General features: G+C 52.6%; 1 long non-coding RNA gene across 1 annotated transcript; it reads right to left on the reverse strand.

Moving 5' to 3' along the window:
* Positions 1-771: 771 nt before the first annotated feature.
* Positions 772-1,925, reverse strand: LOC127483426 (uncharacterized). The gene is made up of 2 exons (XR_007909620.2): positions 1,650-1,925; positions 772-1,018 (listed from the first exon to the last, which is right to left on the reverse strand). It is a non-coding gene; the product is annotated as an uncharacterized lncRNA (long non-coding RNA).
* Positions 1,926-16,460: the final 14,535 nt, after the last annotated feature.

The following is a 16,460-nucleotide window of genomic DNA, read 5'->3' on the forward strand; positions in this document are numbered from 1 at the left end:
AATAGTTTTCTGTGATGATGAAAACATTCCACATCTATGCTGCCTGGTGTGGCAAGCAGTAGCCACACCCAGCTGTTGGGCACTAACATGTGGCTGCTATGACCAAGGGACTGAATTTTAAATTTCATCTCATTTTAGCTGATTTAACGTTATGTAGCCACATGTCGTCAGTGGCTGGGGTATTGGACAGCTACAGATGAAGCATGTGTGAGGCTGGGTGTGATGTGTGATAGCTACCTTTCCTCATATGCAGAGTGGACATCATAGTGGTAGCTGCCAGGCTGATGTGGGACTTGCACAACATTGAGAGAGGCCAGTATTCTGTGGATCACACTCTTACTTCAGAGTCTTGAAAGAATCTGCTAACAAAGGCCTGCCTACAAATTTCTTCTCTTGAGTCAGGAGTGCAGCTACTTCGGCATGAGAAGGCAAACTCATAGGCGCCCAGGACAGCAGGTAGATGGGGCCGTGCTGACGTGACAATAACCATAGCGGAGGCAAATCTCTGTGGCCCTGCTGACATCACCTCTGTAAAAACCCGCAGAAGCTGTGCAGTGGCTGCACTTCCTCTTCCCCTCCAGTGACGAAGCTTTCCTGTGACGCCCCCCACCTGCCGGCTCTGGTCTGGGTGGGCGCCCTTCCTCACTGGAGACACCAGCAGGCCCGCATGGCAAGGTGGTTCTGAGGGTTTGGTGAAGGCTCAATGAGAAAATGCATATTGAGGTGGCGAAGACAAAGCAGGTACTCAGCAAATGCAGCCATATCCCCATCTTTTTTTTTTTTTTTTAAGATTTATTTATTTATTTGAAAGTCAGAGTTATACACAGAGGCAGAGAGAGAGAGAGAGAGAGAGAGAGAGGTCTTCCATCCGCTGGTCCACTCCCCAGTTGGCTACAACAGCCAGAGCTACGCTGATCCAAAGCCAGGAGCCTGAAGCTTCTTCCTGGTCTCCCACATGGATGCAGGGGGCCAAGGACTTGGGCCATCTTCTACTGCTTTCCCAGGCCACAGCAGAGAGCTGGATCAGAAGAGGAGCAGCCAGGACTTGAACTGGAGCCCATATGGGAGCACTGCCGGTGGCGGCTTTACCCACTATGCCACAGCACCGGCCCCCAAATCCCCATCTTCTACAGTTTTTCTGGTGAGCTCAGAAATAAAGATGGGAGGGAGACCCAGACAGAGTCCAAGCTCTAAGCTGGATCCAAGCCCAGGGAGATCGCCAGGCCTCCAGCAGTGTTCGGCCCAGCAGAAATGGACGCAGGCAGTGTTGGGGCCCCTAGGGAGGTGACAGGAGCAGCTTGGAGGAGAGTCCAGGGGAGGACAGCAGTGGGAGCACAGCAGGTGGCTGACTGTGCAGCTGGGCCTGGTGTGAGACACATAGGGGACCCCCTCCTCCCCCACCTGCACCTCCAGGAATATCGCGCAACTTTACAGAGCCGGGCGTCTGGCCAGGCAGGAGGGCGGCAGCCAGTGTGCCGAGCGATGAGGACAGTGCAGCATCCCACCAAGCTCATGGGCACCCTCTCCTTCGGATTCCCCACCAGACAGAAGAGAGGGCCGGACAGGCCACCTCCTGGAGCCCCTCAGAGGGGAACACGTGGCATCTCCTGCCAGGGCAAGGCTCGGGGCACCACCCAGACGGCACTTACCACCCAAGTTTCTCTGCGCCTGGGCCACCGCAACTCAGGGTCTGACTCCAAAGGGGTCCGTCCTCTGCACAAGTAGGACAAAGATGCAGGGCAGTTGCCCAGCCTGGAAGAGATACAACTGAGGGAGCTCCGCAGGGGCAGGGGCCAGAGCAGAGTTATCTGGGTGCTGGCAGCTGACACAGCTCTTATCATAGAGGCCACAGAGGGGCAGGAGGAGGGCGATGAGGCAGAAGACTTGTGGGGGTGGGGGGCTGGAGCCGGAAGAAGGCTTAGGAGGGACAGCAAAGAAGGGAAGGGCGAGCCGAGCTGGGAGGTGGGAGGACACTGGAATGCGGCAGGGGGCCATCACTCACCACAGGCATCGTTGACTCATTCAACAAACACGTCCTGAGCACGGGCTGTGGGCCAGGCCATCTGGCAGGCTCTGGGCGGCACAAAGGAGGGAGCATCCCCGTGCTTAGTGCCAACGGCTCTGCGCACCACGGGGCTCCTGGAAGACAGGCGGCTGGCGCTCCGCTCCCTTTCCACGCTGGCACGAGCACTCTTACCACCAGGGAAGCCTGCGTCACTCAGGACCATGAATAGAGAACGAGTTCCCTAAGATACTCTCTCCTGACCCCAACCTCTCTCGAGTCAGTGTCTGATCCCTGGACAGCTGCACAGGCAGAGCAGTGTGGAGGGCACTTGCTTTTGTTTTTGTTTTTGTTTTTTATCTTCCAGTGCATCTTAATCAAAACCCCACCATCAGAAGAGTTTGCATGGCACACATGTCAGGATGGACATGTCTGTTTGATCCTACAAATGGAATTCTCACAGATTCGTCTATCAAACATGTATGAAAAACAAAAACATAATGTTTAGGAGCTGCCATTGTGGCAAATAGGGTAAAGCTGCCGCCTGCAGTGCCGGCATCCCATATAGGGGCCGGTTTGAGTCCTGGCTGCTCCACTTCCAATCCAGCTCTCTGCTGTGGCCTGGGAAAGCAGTGGAAGATGGCCCAAGTCTTTGGGCCCCTGCAACCACATGGGAGACCTGGAAGAAGCTCCTGGCCCATGGCTTCAGATTGGTGTAGCTCTGGCCATTGTGGCCAACTGGAGAGTGAACCAGCGGATGGAAAACCTCTCTCTCTGCCTCTCCTCTCTCTGTGTAATTCTCTTTCAAATAAATAAATAAATCATATATATATATATTTATGTTTAGCTTTCACAATCTCCCCACTTAATTACTTTGTCCACCTCTTGTCCATGAAATAGCCTGGGGTCATTAAGCGTGCATTGGCCAATGACTTCCTTTTTCTAGAAATTTCTGGAGAAAATACCTGATGATGAGAGTCAAATGCTCACAGGAATTGATGTGAATTAAAAGCTAGCACACTCCTCACAGCGGTGAGACATCAACGTGGGAGATTTCCGATGGCTCAGGGCCCAGGGGCTGCCCACACTGTCCTGGGGCCTCCCACCACAAAATGTGCAGGGCCACAGACTGCAGAGCAGAAGGAGGGACCCTCAGAGACCTGGAGACTGGCAGGAGAGAGAGTCCACGGACCAAGGAAGTGTGGAAGAAGAGAGAAGCCCAAGGATGAAGCCAGGGTTCTGGGCGCAGATCTGGGTTCTGCCACTTAGGAGCTGGGTGACACTGAGCACATAGCTCCTGGGGCCTCGGTCCCTCTGGCTCAGATGAGGACAGCACGTCCAGTGGTGCAGTGACCCCTGGTGGACCCATGGGATTGGCTCCTGGACCCCCCACGGACGGCAGACCCCCCCCCCCCCCCGCCCATGCTCAAGTCCCTCACATAAAGCGGAGTAGGGTTGTGTGGCACCCTCGCACGTGTCTTCTAAACCCCTCTAGATTAAATAATGCCTGATGCTACATAAACAGTTGTTATATTGCATTGCTTAGGGAAGAACAGCAGGAGAAGCCTGCGCGTGTTCAGGGCACACGTAATTTTTTAATTTGAATCCACGAATGCAGCACCCGCAGGTGTGGATACGAGGCCCCAGTGTAGTCCCAGAAGCTGAACGTCTGAGTGGGAAAGGCCTAGCTTGGGGACGCAGCCTCGCAGCAGGAGAATTGGGGACGAGACTCCTGCTCCTGCTCCTGCACAGGCAGTCAGGAGCCACCTGCGGGGGCTGGGGCTAGAGGGCGGGCCTCCCCGCTTGCGTTATGAAAGAGGGAAGAGAAGGTAGGCTTTCCTGGGGTCACTTAGCCAGGAAAGACCCCAGGGCTGCCGTTGGGGTTGGAACATTTTCACCAAAGAGGGGCCACAGCTCGGTGGGGGGCGGGCGTGCATCCCCTGGCACCCTGCTCTTGCAATGGTGGAAGCAGACAGGGCCCTGGGAGAGCCCTGGGCAGGCTGCGGATCCACTTCCTCTCTAGGCATCCACAGCGTCTGTTCAGGGAAAGCGCGAGAAAACCCGGCGGTTTATTTCATTAAAGATTTCTCTTTAAAGATGTCTGATACACACTGGAGGGAAGAAAACCTTTCTCTTCGCTTTGTCCATCACTCGTAGCATTCGTCACTCACACCCTCAGGAGACAGAGACGCATGCAGAGATATAGTTACAAAATTTTGTTCATCATGTGCCTTCAGTTTTTTTTTCCCCCCAGCATTCACGTCAGCAAAACTATTTCCCACTCTTCTGTGGTTCTGCTCATTTTGGTTTCCTTCTGCTGTTTTGAAACGAGGTGACTTCTCAGGAGGTGCATCGGTTTGGTGACGCACAGCCCTCGGAAACCTAAAACTCAGCTCAGCAGCCAAGAGACTCGCGGTCCTGCAGCTCCGCCAGTCTCCAGGATCCTGCATGGCAGACCTGAGGGTCAGCCCCGGGCTGGGCTCGGCTCCGTCCCCTGCCATCTCGCAGCTGGTTTCCCTCCGTGCCCTGCGGCAGCAGCAGGTGACAGATCAACAAACTGTGCCGCACACTTTTAACCTGTAAATGACGAGAGAGAGAGAGAGAGACAGAGAGAGACAGAGAGAGACAGAGAGAAAGTGCCAGGTGCCTCCTAGGAGTGAGAACCCAGCACAGCTCTCCCACATGAGTGACAGGAACCCAGTGCCTCCCAGGGTGTGCACTGGCAGGAAGTGGGAGTCAGGAGCAGGAGCTGGGTGTTGAACCCAGGCACGCCAGTGTGGGGCTCGGGCATCTGGACTGCTACGTCAAACCTTGGCCCCACATAAGTTATCGTGAAGCAACAATCCATGGCCACAAAGATCAATAGCAGGGGTGGCAGTGGTCCAAGGCCGAGCGGACGGCTAACGACAGACAACGTCACAGAAGCGGTCTGCGTGCCAGCCTGCGGTTCCGGCAGTCTGGTGATACTTCTTGTTATCAGGTTGATGTGCGTGACGGCCCCTGCTTCACAACCACCTGCCTTTATGTTATGGTTAGATTTTTTTGTTTGGGCTTAACACAGCGATTTCCTTTTTATTCTGACAGCTCTCACAATTTTACCTACGATAGACTCTCACTCAGCCTTAAAGAAGAAGGGAATTTCTGTCATCCGCTGCAGCGTGGATGAATCTCGTGCACATTAAGCAAAGTGAAAATGTCAATCACAGAAAAACAATTACTGCACGATCCCACTCCTGGGAGGCACCCCGAGTAATCAAACTCTTTTTGACCAAAGGTAGCGTGGGGGCTGTCAGGAGCTGGGGGAGGGGAGAACGGGAAATTACCGGAGGGGATGAAAAATGTCTTGGAGGTCAGGGAGTGGATGCTGTGGGTAAAGCTGTCACCTGCAACACCGCCAATATCTCCATATGAGCCGCGGCTCAAGTCCTGGCTGCTCCACTTCAGATCCAGCAGAAGATGATCCCAACGCTTGGGCCCCTGCCACCCATGTGGGAGACCCAGATGGAGCCCCTGGCTCCTGACTTTTGCCTGGGCCAGACCTAGCTGTTGTAGCCACTTGGGGAGTGAACCATTGAAGAACTCTCTCTCCCTCTCTCTGTTACTCTTTCAGATAAATAAGATAAAAGTGAAATTAAATTTAAAAAAATGTTCCCAGGATAGATGGCTTGATGGTTGTACAGCCATGCGAACGGACTTAGCATCATTGAGCTACAACACACTAAGAAAGGGCTAAGGCGGTTGAGTTTAGGCTATGTATGTGACACCACAAATTAGCAAAAAGATGGCTGTAGTGGCCTTGGGGTTCCCACCACGTCCCTCTGAAGAGGAGAGTTCTCTTTTAAGGGAATGGCTCCTTCTTTTCCGGATGCCTCTGACGAACCAACCCTCTCATTAGGGTCACATCTCTCATTCCTTTTTTTTTTTTTTAATTTATTTATTTTTATTTTATTTTTGACAGGCAGAGTGGACAGTGAGAGAGAGAGACAGAGAGAAAGGTCTTCCTTTTGCCGTTGGTTCACCCTCCAATGGCCACCGCGGCCGGCACGCTGCGGCCAGCGCATCGTGCTGATCCAAAGCCAGGAGCCAGGTGCTTTTCCTGGTCTCCCATGCGGGTGCAGGGCCCAAGGACTTGGGCCATCCTCCACTGCACTCCCTGGCTACAGCAGAGAGCTGGCCTGGAAGAGGGGCAACCGGGACAGAATCCGGCGCCCCGACCGGGACTAGAACCCGGTGTGCCGGCGCCGCAAGGCGGAGGATTAGCCTGTTGAGCCACGGCGCCGGCCCTCATCTCTCATTCCTGAATCATCCCTGCGGCAGGAGGAGTGTTCCAAGAAGACTGGCTCCAGTCTGGGCTCCTCGGAGCTCTGCGACCCCATGAGGCCCAACTCCTCTGTGCAACACGGGGGTGGCGGTGGGGGAGGGGCTGAACACAACTTCCCACCAGGCCGCATTTCCCAGCCTCCTCTGCAGGTCTGAGTGTAAGCAGGGGCCCGTGTTCCTCCTCCAGGCCTAACCCTGAGGCGGAAGCCCTGCCTCCCTGCAGCTCCTTTGACTTCCCGGGCAGTGGCTACCGCTCAGAGGATGACCTAGTGGTGGGGAGCACAGAGCGAGGAACTTCCCCCAAGGCGAGGAGCCCTCACTCACCAGGGTCACACCGCACAGCAATAAGCCACCGTCTTCTACCATAGCAGGGACGGCAAACACAGCCCTCACATTTCTGTGAGTGTTTGCTGGGACAACCATAATAGGTTCTTGGCGTGTTGCCTCTTGGCGCCTTTCACTGGACAAGGACGGGGCTGACCAGTAGCAACAGAGACCGCAGGACCCGAACAACCCAGGGTCTTCACTCTCTGGTCCCTTAGCAAGTTGCCTGATCCTGTCCTCCATCATCACTGGGTCTCTGTGTCACAGCAGCCTGGCCTTCCTGGAGCTGACACGGGACACAACCTGCGCCGCTCACTACAAGAGATGCAATAAAAGACCTTAAATTCAGGTGACAAGGCCTTGTTCCCAGAAAGCACCTGCCACATGATCTGGCCCACTTCGGCGGGTGGTCAGCCTCTGAGCCGATGCCCCAGGCAAAGTTGCACCACTCAGCCTGCGGGAAATCCTCCCACAAAAGAAGTAGGCCACGTGCACGCTCTAGGAGGCTTCAGCGATGGCTCACGGTGCTGGGTCCCTGCCACCCACATGGGAGACCTGGGTTATGTCCCCACTCCTGTTCCAGATGGGCTGAGCTCTGAGCCATTGCAGGCATTTGGGGAGTGAACCAATAGATGGGAGCAGTGGCCTGGGGACAAACATGTTTTCTTCCTACTCAACGGCTTTGTTTTCTTTGACAGAAGTTGGACCAACGTCCACCTGACAGTTCTGAAACAAGGTCAGAAAGGGAATTAATACATCCCCACTTCCTTTATGGGTCAGCACCCAGGAAGCAGCCTGGCAGACCAGCCCTTTGACCCGGCGCTGGCTGCTGATTTGACGATTCTCTTGAGCTGATCTCTGCCTTCCTCAGTCTCACAAGAGGCTCAGAACGGTGGAGCCGAGAGACCACGCTGGTCCCTGGGGTTTCTGCAAGACAGGATTCTACATGCTCTTCTGGTGACAATTCAGCCCTGTTAGCAGGATGTGAGCTGTCAGCTCCGCTGGCCTGCGCATCAGGTGTCTGGAAGGGGAACGGCCCAGAAGTGATGAGATGGGAGGGATGGCGGCTGGACAGGAGCCAGCATCAGCATCCTGATCAGCTGGGTCTGCTGAGAGATGTCCAGCGTGGGGGTTAAACCCCAGCACTCAGGAGTCAGGGGTCTGGCATCCCAGCCTCACTGCCGGCTTCTGAGGCTATCTTTGGCAGGTGCCTTAGCTTTGCCTTGGGTTGACAGCAGTAGTACTTCGCCCCAGGGGCTGTTAGGAGCATTGCGTGAGGTCTTGCTCAACACATGTTAGCTCTTTGCTCTGCAGTTTTCTACCTCTGATCAGTCCAAGCTTTGAAGGCCAGATAAAATAATCAGAGCCCGTGAGTGCCAGGCAGCCTTTGTGCTAAGCAAGGCTGCCAGGAGCCCACGCCAGCTTGTGTGGGGATTCTCGGTGCTGGCTCACCCCTGGGGGCTTTGGAGCAGACCCCTGGGGGAGGGGGAGAGGACAGGTGCCAGAGACTGTCCCGGGCTTTCTCCCACTGAAGTTTGCTCGCAGGTGAGGAGGAGCTAACCTGTCCTGGAAAAGTAATTTCTGGGTATGATCTGTATTCGAACCTTGAACTTTTTTTTTTAACAGCTTTATTGAAGTTTGACTAATAAAAAAGGCATGTATCTCAAGTATACGCTGAGTGATATTCTGATACACATTGTGAAGTGGCCGACACAATCAAGTTCATTAACATATTCTTCAGGTCACAAGGTTACTGTTTTCTCCTCTGTGCATGTGGCGAGAACACTAAAGACAGTGGCGAATTTCCAGTAAACCAGTGTCATACACTCTTGTCACCCTTGGCCCCCATGCTGACAATCAGGTCTCCAGCACTTCTCCACCTTGCATAACTGAAACGTGATGCCTTTGACCTGGACAGCTCCCTGCATCCCCCTCCCACGAGCCCCTGGTGACCATGCTTCTACGCTCTGCCTCTGTGAGTTCAACCTCTCTGGATCCCACAGAAAAGTGAAGTCACACAGCATTTATCCTATGGCTGGCTGACTTCATTGTAGCATAACGTGTCCGGCTTCACCTGGGTTATCACACAGGGCACGATTCCCTCCTTTGTAAAGACTGAACAGCATTCCAATATACGTCTGCACGTATGTCTTTTAAATCCGTTCATTCACCAATGGGCATCTTAGTGGTTTACCCTCATAACCAAGGGTAAAGCTCTGGCTGGGCTAAAGCCTTGGCGAATGTCCCGAGTTGCCCAGATGGACCTGGCTAGATCCTTCTTACCCTGGGCTCTGCCTCGGCCTCACCTCCCACACAGCGCTTCACGTATTCCTAGCATAAACTCACCCCACTTCTGCTTTTGTAATTAATGCAGTAAATATTTACTGAGTGCCTATCCCGTGCGGGTCCTTGCTTTCTGTCTGTCTTCCCAGGACTCTGTCATTCAGGGCAGGGTCTTGACACGCCTGGCCCCCGTGCCCTGCACTGACTGTGCCTGAGCCATGGTTCTTCTCCACCCAGCTGCCACGGGGGTCCACTGGGCTCCCCGAAGTGTCTTGGTTCTAAAGCCATGGCCGGCGCCGCGGCTCACTAGGCTAATCCTCCGCCTAGAGGTACCGGCAACCAGGTTCTAGCCCCGGTCTGGGCGCCGGATTCTGTCCCGGTTGCCCCTCTTCCAGTCCAGCTCTCTGCTGTGGCCAGGGAGTGCAGTGGAGGATGGCCCAAGTGCTTGGGCTCTGCACCCCATGGGAGACCAGGAGAAGCACCTAGCTCCTGCCTTCGGATCAGCGTGGTGCGCCAGCCGCAGTGGCCATTGGAGGGTGAACCAACGGCAAAGGAAGACCTTTCTCTCTGTCTCTCTCTCTCACTGTCCACTCTGCCTGTCAAAAGAAAAAATAATAAAGCACCATCGTAGCCAACATGTACTCAGTGCTTGTCTGCATTCTGGAAACCATGTAAGCGCTGGTGCTGGGGCTCACTGGACACGTTTGTGAAATAGAGCTTCCTGTCCGGGTGCGTGGCTCTGAGCTGCCGCCTCGCTGGTCTCCCAGCAGCCGTGAGTGACACCTGCATGGCACAGTGTCCCTGGGGAGATCGCCACACGTACTGTCCCGCACTGGGCAGAGGAAAACAGACTGTCCTGAGCCATGGATTTAGCTTAGAAAATGAAAGTAATAGAAGCCAATCATCTGCCTTTTCCAGATATCATTGACAGGTGGATCCTGGGACAGCTTCCATCTCTAGGGTCAAATGGGGTTAAGGCGGTACCCAGACAAAGATAAGAGTCCATGAATCAGGGCACGCCCAGGCTCCTCTCCTTTCTAGGACCTGGCACATGCAGTAAATCTCCAGGGGCAGGACTATGTGACCCCATGATGGCTCCCTTGGGTGTCAACTCCTCCCCCAGCCTGGGGGGTCCTACAAGTTGGGCCTGAGGTGCTTCACGCACCTCCCTCTGGGAGAGCAGAGCTGTGTGCCCAAGGGTCTCTGGGCTGCAGCCCCTTCTCTGACAGGCTGGGGGGGGGGGTTGAAACCACGGAGGTGGAGCTCTGCTCCCTTCAAGCCAGAAATCAGGCCCCCACGCTGGCTTCCCTGGGGAGGGCCATGGGTGGGATGGAGGATGGAAGAGAGGCCAGCAGTGCCCCTGAGAAGGGAAGAGTTCCCCCCCTCACCTTCACCAGAGGAGAGCAGGGGAAAGGCAGAGGTGGGGGTGGGGGTGGGGGCTCTTAAAGTGAACTCTCAGAAATGAAAGAGAAGGCTGGGGTCTAGCTTGACTTCCAGTTACCTTCTCAGAGACAGTCAAGGATCACCAACCAGCAGGAGGCTGCAAGAGCACAGTTTGATTCTAGAATCTTCTAGAACCTTCATGCTTGCTAATGCTGGTGATTGCCTGTATACTTCCTGGAGGGAAAGGAGGGCTGTGGGCCTGTGTTAGAGGCAGGCAGAGGGAGGTCAGCTCCATGCCCAGCTCTCCCAAGGTCCACAGGAACTTCATCAAGGAAGCAAGGCTGGGCAGCCATCACAGGGGGGACTTTGGGCGTAAGAGGGGTCTCGGAGGAGTGCAGTGCAGGTCCATGGCAGAGGCCAGGGCCTGCTGGGTGGGTTCCACAAGGACACAGACTGGGGACAGTGGGAACAGCCTGGCTCAGATCTCCACTCAGTGTTTCTGAGCCTCATCTGTGAAATGCAGCTAGTTTAGCAATTGCAATGAGAACCCTGAGAAGAGGGGTACCTACAGCTGCTACAGGGTCTGCCCAGAATAGAGCTCAGCGGTGCGGGCTGGCTGCCTGTGGCCCTCCCACACCCACGCCCTGGAATTGGTGAATTTGTTTCTGCGTTGTGGGCCGACAGCCATGGAGCCAGTGGCCAGAAAGCATGGGTCACACCAAGGCTTGGCACCTGGGTGTCCACTTCCAGGCCCCCTCAGCAGCCAGATGCAGGTGGCCCTGGTGAGGCGCCCTGCACCCATCACCACCGGCTTTGGCCTTGTGCAGGCAATAGTGAGGTCCAGCCTCAGGGCATCCCTGCCAGCCCAGCTGGGTCCCAGCCAAGATTCACCAGGGCAGCTACCTGCCCATTATCTGCAGCTCATCCTGCACAGGCTGCTCGGCCGGGAGCTGTCCCAACAGGTCTATGTGGTGGGAGCCCTCCCTCTCCTCCTGTCCCAACAGGTCTATGTGGTGGGAGCCCTCCCTCTCCTCCGGGCGCAGGCCTCCCTGAGCTGGCTTCTAGTACCACGCTGGCCACCTGCCCGCTTCTCAGTCTCATTTGCTTATCACTTTTATCTTGGAAGCTTCTGGGAAACGAGTCTCCACCCCGGGGAATCTTGGGATCCTGGGACCTGTGACACCTGAGACTTTGCACTCTCAGCTAGATTTACTTTGCCATGGGCATAGTAAACAGGCAAAACCTCCCTTTTTAAACCAAACAAAGGGAGAGAGATTTACTAATGACTTAACATTTTTTAGATGAGGTGCTCATCATTTTGACATAGCTTCCCTCATGGGCATTGGCTACCTCAAAGAAAAACCACTATCAGAACACACCTGTGTCTACAGATTTCTAGTTTAGGCCACCAAAGATTATGGTCAGAGCACCCCCTTGACTTACATTTTCTTAAAGGTTTTCTCTGGTCTGTTTTAACAGAAACCAGGAGGAAGAGGAAGCTAGGCCACAAAAGCAATGTAAAGGTAGGTGGCAGGCCAATTAATGGCTGCTCTATACGGGGATCTGCCATCAAGGAGAACCAGCAGGCCAGGCCGCTGCACTGGTTTTCAATGTGGCAAGCCTGGGCTTCAGCAGAAGTCAGCCTATGAAGAGCCCTGGCAGCTCTGCCAGCCAAGAGTTGGGTCACTGGAAATGGACCTGCCCTGGAGTCAAAGGACTTCAGGTCAGAGCCACAGACCTTGTTGGCTCTAAGATGAACAGCCCTTCACCTGGCCCAGCTTCCAAAGTAACCAGTGCTGTCAAGGCAACAAGTAAGGTCAGCAACACTGCAGGCAGAACTGTAAATTTCCTGTTAGAGAAGCCACCTGCCTTTCCCTGGCCAGCTCTCCTCCCAGGCCAGCCAGGTAATGGAAGACAACAGGGTGCCTTCCCTAGGAGGTTCACACCTCCCTAAGGATGTCCCCCATGTGAAGAGATAGACAGGTCTGGGCCTCCTAACTGGCAAGGCCTTAAATCCCACCTGATTGTTATCAAGCCCCTTCTGTCAGTTTCTATTTGCCTCTCGATGAGAAACCTTGCTTGTGGTTTAATAATGACTCTGTCCTTGGGTTTAGATCCTATGAGTTTAAACTGCTTATTAGATTCATTTTCTCCAGACTTGAGAAAGTAAATTCTAGGTGGCCATGCAGTTTCTGCAAACCAGCATTGCATCTCCCTGGAAGCCACCCCCTGCTGGAACCCTGTCGTGATTGGCCCCTTTTCAACATGAAGCAGCCAGAGTGATCAGCGCCCAGTCCCCCTAACAGATGTTAGGGTCCATTCTTGTTGCGGGGGAGGGGGATGTGAGGAGTCAGATGGGTTAATAGACAGTCAGGGTGGCCACAGTGGAATCTGAGGTGTAAAATGCTTGCTTTCCCACAAAAGGTTATCTTTAGTGAGAACAAAATGTCCACTCTCCTTCCTTCAGAATCTCCAAATTTACTATGAGAATAGCAAGGGAGTGGTGATTACATCTTTCTGAGTTTACAATTTAGTTGTGAAAACAAGTTAGGTATCCCACCCTGGTGATGCCAGACAGAATAAAGAATTGTAAATCAGGTCTATTGTTGGGGTTGTTCCCCAGTGCCACAGGTCCTTTGGGTTTTTGCTTCTCTTGCAGCCTCCCCACCCCATGCTGCTCTGGGTGGAGGTCTTTGACTCTAATAATCTTGCTTTTAAACCTTAAAAAAAAAAAAAAAAAGCAAGCAAGCAAGCAAGCCTGAGACAGAGCTGGCTACCTGAAGCAGCTACCATCCAGAAGCAGGAGACAGAGCAGGTCTCCTGTTTTGTCTGAAAACAAAAACGTCAGGGCTGGCACTGTGGCATAGCAGGTAAAGCTGCTGCCTGCAATTCCCATATGGGCACCGGTTCTAGTCCTGGCTGCTCATCTTCCAATCCAGCTCTCTGCTGTGGCCTGGGAAAGCAGTAGAAGATGGCCCAAGTCCTTGCACCCCTGCACCCATGTGGGAGACCCAGAAGAAGCTCCTGACTCCTGGCTTCAGATCGGCACAGTTCCGGCTGTTGTGGCCAATTTGGGAGTGAACCAGCAGATGGAAAACTCTCTCTCTCTTTCTTTCTCTCTCTCTCTGCCTCTCCTTCTCTGTGTAACTCTGACTTTCAAATGAATAAATAAATCTTAAAAAAAAAAAAAAGTCATAAGCCTTTTGTGTTTCTCCCACAGTGCACTTGGAATTGCTTTGCTAGAAACGTCACATGGAGGAGAGGATCAGTCAGGTAGTCGTGGACACGGTCTCGGGTTGACATAAGTAACAGGAACCCCAGAGTCAGCCCCATAGGAGAAGCAAGGATGGAGAGATGTCTTTTATAGAATCACAGCTCAACAAACAACTGTAGCACACAAATTACCTAGCAAGGTCAGAATTTTTTTCTTAATGTAAAAGAGACTTTTAAAGCTGTCACAAACCCCAGTAGAATTTTAAAATAAACAAGCTTATTATAGAGAATTTTTTTAGATAAAAGGAAAAATTCACATTATTCCCACCATACAGTGGTAACTATTTTGGTGTATGTTTTGGTGTGCTCAAATTATCATACTGTGTGGACCAGTTTGTGTCCTGGTTGGCATTCTAACATGAGAATTTCTCCACATCAATGAATTGTTCAGGAAGGTGGTTGGGGATTCTTAATGGCCGGATGGTGGTCATGTATGCATCCTGAGTATTTGCTCAGAAAATAATGCAAACGTGTTTGTGCGACGTTGCGCCCACTTTTGGTGCTTACAAAAAGGTGTAATGTTTCGCACAGCCTTAGCTGATTTCGGCCTTAGCTCCCGTGAGAAGTATTTTCATCTCGAGATCAGCAAAGTATTTGCCCACATTTTCAGCAATGTTTCCATTTTGTCGTCATGTGTTTAGATTATAGCCCATTGGGCTAATCATAACACTAATAATATTAGCAGCTAACATTCATTGGGTGGGTACCATGCGCTGCCCACAGGGCTAAGAACATCCCACACGTAATCACACTGAACCCCCACAAGCACTCTACGAGGAAAGAACTCTTTCTATCCCCATCTCACATGGGAAGACGCTAAGATTTTTGTGTTTAATTTAGTACAAGGAGTCAGGTAGAAAGCTACCATCATTTTCTCATATGATTAGTTAATTAGGCAATTGTCCCCTACTGATTGGAACATTCATTCATCATATACTACTTGTCTGTTTGTTTTATAAAATGTTTATTTATTCATTTGAAAGGCTGAGTGACAGAAAGGCAGAGGCAGAGACAGAGAGAGATCTTCCCTGTGCTGTTTCATTGCCCAAATGCCTGCAAGAACCACAGCTGGGCTAAGCCAAAACCAGGAGCCTGGAAACCCATCCAGGTCTCTCACGTGGGTGGCAGGAACCCAAGCACTTAGGTCACCAGCCGCTGCCTCCAGGAGGAGCCAGACTCAAACCAGGCACCCCAACATGGGACACAGCTGTTCCAAGTGCAGGCCTAACTCACTGCTCCACAATGCTTGCGCCTGACTCTTTTTAAAATGTATTTGAATTTACTGATGTATTTGAGAGGCAGAGAGACAGAGGAGACAGGCAGAGAGTCCATTTGCTGGTTCATTTTCCAAACCCCAGAATCCAGGAACTCAACCCACATCTCCCTCTTGGGTGACAGGGACACATCACTGGAGTTATCACCTCCTAGGGTCCACGTCAGCAGGAGGTGAGGATTAGGTGGGGAGCCGAGCGAAGGTGTGCACTGCAATATGGAACGCGGGCGCCCCAGCTGGCCGCTTAACCCACAGTCATTGCGTCTGGTCCTGGGTGTCCCCTTCTTTTCCAGTGAGCGCCCTGTGCTTCTGCTCTACACCGTTTTCATTGTTGAAGATTTCTGGTGCATTTTGGCATCAGGGTGTACAGCGCTACCCTGTTTGTTCTTTCCCAGAAGTTTTGTGACTCCATTCATACATATTTTTTAATGGTAAATTGTTTCAGGTGAATTCATTTTGTCAGACTGAAAATAAGCCTTAGGAGTTTTTGTTAGAGTTCCATAAAACTTTGGGCAAGTGGCGTTTTGCGGTATAAAGAGTTCTCAGTGTGGCATTTATTTCACTATTTATCTAATGTTCTTCCATCCAGTTTGGCAGACTTTTATTATGAGCACCACAAGGAACAAGTAAACTGGATTCCTTGGTGCTGCTATTATAAATGGTATCTTTTGCACTGTATTTTCTTTTAAGATTGATTGATTGATTGATTTGAAAGAGTTATACAGAGAGGGAGAGGCAGAGAAGGAGAGGGCTCTTCCTGCCACGTGCCAGGAAATCCATCTGGATCTCCCAAGTTGGTGGCAGTGGCACAAACATTTAGGGCATCTGCTGTTGCTTTCCCAGGCTCATTAGCAGGGAGCTGGATAGGAAGTGGAGCAGCCAGGACTTGAACCTGAGCCCACATGGGATGTCAGCATTGGAGGCGGCAACTTAACCCACTGCGCCACAATGCTCTATCTTCTAACTAGTCACTGCTGGTGCCTAGGAAAGCTAGGATGTAGGTCTTGCGACTTCTCATTTATAGGCAAAGAAACAAAAATTAAGGGCACAACTTCATCTGAGACTCCAGATGAGCTCAGGGAAGCCCAGAGGCACACGGTGCCCTAACCTGCCTCAGTGTTGCACTTGGCCAGAGGTCACGCCCATCCTGCCCATCCTGCCTCAGGCCTCCTGGCTTAGGGCCTGGTGCTGGGCAGCTCTGGATTCAAGGGCAGCAAGGTCCTCGCCTGGCCGTGTTCCTGGTCCCTCTGGGGGCACTGCTGCAGGGGGTGGCACAGCACGACCTTGGCCGCTTACCTGTCCCTTTCCTTTCCTTTCCTTTCCTTTCCTTTCCTTTCCTTTCCTTTCCTTTCCTTTCCTTTCCTTTCCTTTCCTTTCCTTTCCTTTCCTTTCCTTTCCTTTCCTTTCCTTTCCTTTCCTTTCCTTTCCTTTCCTTTCCGTGTTCCCTAGGCCACTCATTTGCAAGCAGTTGTTTTGCCTGTTTGGAGTCAGGCAGAGTCTGATGAACCCTAAAAGACTCTCAGAAAAATGCCCAAAAATGCTGTTGACATTTCCGGAAGATTCACGGGCAGCCCCTCCCCACCGCTACACCGAGGACTGTAA

This window comes from Oryctolagus cuniculus, chromosome 13 (assembly GCF_964237555.1).
Source record: "Oryctolagus cuniculus chromosome 13, mOryCun1.1, whole genome shotgun sequence".
NCBI classification, from domain to species: Eukaryota; Metazoa; Chordata; class Mammalia; order Lagomorpha; family Leporidae; genus Oryctolagus; species Oryctolagus cuniculus.